Source organism: Sinocyclocheilus grahami, unplaced genomic scaffold (genome assembly GCF_001515645.1).
Source record: "Sinocyclocheilus grahami isolate Dianchi unplaced genomic scaffold, SAMN03320097.WGS_v1.1 scaffold33.1, whole genome shotgun sequence".
Classification (NCBI taxonomy): Eukaryota; Metazoa; Chordata; class Actinopteri; order Cypriniformes; family Cyprinidae; genus Sinocyclocheilus; species Sinocyclocheilus grahami.
In genome coordinates, this window is record NW_015505212.1 from 3,427,880 (window position 1) to 3,431,711 (window position 3,832).

The window sequence follows — 3,832 nt, forward strand, 5'->3', positions numbered from 1 at the left end:
TATATATATATATATATATATATATATATATATATATATATATATATATATATATATATATATATATATATATATATATATATATATATATATATATATACATAAAGGATATATACATATATGCACCTTTATGGCAGTGAGATAGGAAATAAGCTCTGGCGTGCAAATTCTCTCTGTCAAATCGGTCCAGGGAGATGGTGGGATACTCCTTCATGCGGCCAGCAAACGAGCTCATGCTGATTGCACTGAGTTTGAGCCGATGAAACCCTCAAAACCCCCCTGAGAGCTGAGCACATCCCTGGCCTGCATCTGTCTTCCTCCTCCGGGTCCTGGCATCGCTTTGGTATGAAATCACGTGAGTCGGAAATAAACATCTGTAATTTGATAGCCTGAATCGTACAGCGACATCTATTGGACTCCAAAGCAATCATTATAACATTGCAAAAAGGCACAATAATCGGTATACTCTAAAATAGTACACTGAGACCAGTGTTGTTGTTTTTTTTGTTTGTTGTTGTTGCAATTTTTAGAGCAAAGTACATATAAGGGCAATAACATTTAAACTGAATAAAAACAAATACTTAAAATAAATAAATAAAAGTTTTTTTTGCAATTTTTAGAACAAAGAACATATAAAGGCAATAACATTTAAACTGATTAAAAGCAAATACTTAAAATAAATAAATAAAAACTAAATAAGAAAAGCAATAAAAAAAACACGTCTGTAAACAAGTACAAATAATTACAAATTATTCAAAGAATAGATTTAAGGCTTTAAAGTAATTTACTTTTTGTTTTTGTTTTGTTATTTCTTGTTTCTTTTAACGTATACAAGTAGTGACCTATTTCTATTCTGAAATGAGTCAAATTAGGCTTTTTCACTGCCCATTTACATTTGTGAATAAAGAATTTTCGGTAACACTTTACAATAAGGTTCATTAGTTAACATTAGTTAACTACTTTAGTTAACATGAACTAAGCATGAACAATACTTCTACAGCATTTATTAATCTTAGTTCATGTTAATTTCAACATTTACTACTACATTATTCAAATCAAAAGTTGTGCTTGTTAACGTTAGTTAATGCACTGTGAATTAACATGAACTAATTATGAACAACTGTATTTTCATTAACTAACCTTAACAAAGATTAATACATACTGTAATAAATGTATTGTTCATTGTTTGTTCATGTTAGTTAATACATTAACTAATGGAACCTTATTGTAAAGTGTTACCGAAGTAAATTCACAATATACCAAATCTTGAAGTCAACATAAAAAAATAAAACATCCTTTTCTTTGAGTTCAATATTAATACTTTGTTTAACAAAAAAACTAAACAAATCACACCAAAATAATTTTGTATAAATACAATCATAAAATAAATGAACAATACTCTCATTTTCCTCTTTACAGAAAACACACTTCAAGTCAATGTCTTTACAAAACTTTGCAATTACCTGTTTTACAGGATAAATACGATGAACGATCTTGTATGATACTTCTCTCATTTTATTTGTGATACAAAAACGTCTGGAGATCTTAAAGGTCTCTTTCCAGTTGAACACTGAGACCAGTGTTGCCAGCTAATCTTCAGGGGAAGTTGCTAAAGGAAGGTCGGTTTGCTGCTAAAAGTTGCTGAATGATGTTGTGATGACATTGTGTGATGACGCCATTACGTAATCACATGCAAAATGCTGTCAAATCTCAGCAAAAACATATATATATATATATTATATATGTTCATTTAGATTTGTTCGTAGCAATATAAATGCATAATAATAATATTAAAATATAAATAACTATTTTTAAATTCATTGAATTATACAATAATTTTTGAACAATTACAATTTATGTTTTATACTTTAAAGCAGTTTATTAGTAGTTAGTTAGTATGCTGCACTCTAAGAAAAGTAATAAAAAAATATATAATGCACAATCTACTGTGTTAATATGAAGGAATTTTCTGGATTGATTTTTCCACAGGTTTTTGTACCTGCATTTTTAATTACATATACATATATGCACCTTTATGGCAGTGAGATAGGAAATAAGCTCTGGCGTGCAAATTCTCTCTGTCAAATCGGTCCAGGGAGATGGTGGGATACTCCTTCATGCGGCCAGCAAACGAGCTCATGCTGATTGCACTGAGTTTGAGCCGATGAAACCCTCAAAACCCCCCTGAGAGCTGAGCACATCCCTGGCCTGCATCTGTCTTCCTCCTCCGGGTCCTGGCATCGCTTTGGTATGAAATCACGTGAGTCGGAAATAAACATCTGTAATTTGATAGCCTGAATCGTACAGCGACATCTATTGGACTCCAAAGCAATCATTATAACATTGCAAAAAGGCACAATAATCGGTATACTCTAAAATAGTACACTGAGACCAGTGTTGTTGTTTTTTTTGTTTGTTGTTGTTGCAATTTTTAGAGCAAAGTACATATAAGGGCAATAACATTTAAACTGAATAAAAACAAATACTTAAAATAAATAAATAAAAACTAAATAATAAAAATAAAAATAAAAAACACGTCTGTAAACAAGTACAAATAATTACAAATTATTCAAAGAATAGATTTAAGGCTTTAAAGTAATTTACTTTTTGTTTTTGTTTTGTTATTTCTTGTTTCTTTTAACGTATACAAGTAGTGACCTATTTCTATTCTGAAATGAGTCAAATTAGGCTTTTTCACTGCCCATTTACATTTGTGAATAAAGAATTTTCGGTAACACTTTACAATAAGGTTCATTAGTTAACATTAGTTAACTACTTTAGTTAACATGAACTAAGCATGAACAATACTTCTACAGCATTTATTAATCTTAGTTCATGTTAATTTCAACATTTACTACTACATTATTAAAATCAAAAGTTGTGCTTGTTAACGTTAGTTAATGCACTGTGAATTAACATGAACTAATTATGAACAACTGTATTTTCATTAACTAACCTTAACAAAGATTAATACATACTGTAATAAATGTATTGTTCATTGTTTGTTCATGTTAGTTAATACATTAACTAATGGAACCTTATTGTAAAGTGTTACCGAAGTAAATTCACAATATACCAAATCTTGAAGTCAACATAAAAAAATAAAACATCCTTTTCTTTGAGTTCAATATTAATACTTTGTTTAACAAAAAAACTAAACAAATCACACCAAAATAATTTTGTATAAATACAATCATAAAATAAATGAACAATACTCTCATTTTCCTCTTTACAGAAAACACACTTCAAGTCAATGTCTTTACAAAACTTTGCAATTACCTGTTTTACAGGATAAATACGATGAACGATCTTGTATGATACTTCTCTCATTTTATTTGTGATACAAAAACGTCTGGAGATCTTAAAGGTCTCTTTCCAGTTGAACACTGAGACCAGTGTTGCCAGCTAATCTTCAGGGGAAGTTGCTAAAGGAAGGTCGGTTTGCTGCTAAAAGTTGCTGAATGATGTTGTGATGACATTGTGTGATGACGCCATTACGTAATCACATGCAAAATGCTGTCAAATCTCAGCAAAAACATATATATATATATATTATATATGTTCATTTAGATTTGTTCGTAGCAATATAAATGCATAATAATAATATTAAAATATAAATAACTATTTTTAAATTCATTGAATTATACAATAATTTTTGAACAATTACAATTTATGTTTTATACTTTAAAGCAGTTTATTAGTAGTTAGTTAGTATGCTGCACTCTAAGAAAAGTAATAAAAAAATATATAATGCACAATCTACTGTGTTAATATGAAGGAATTTTCTGGATTGATTTTTCCACAGGTTTTTGTACCTGCATTTTTAATTACA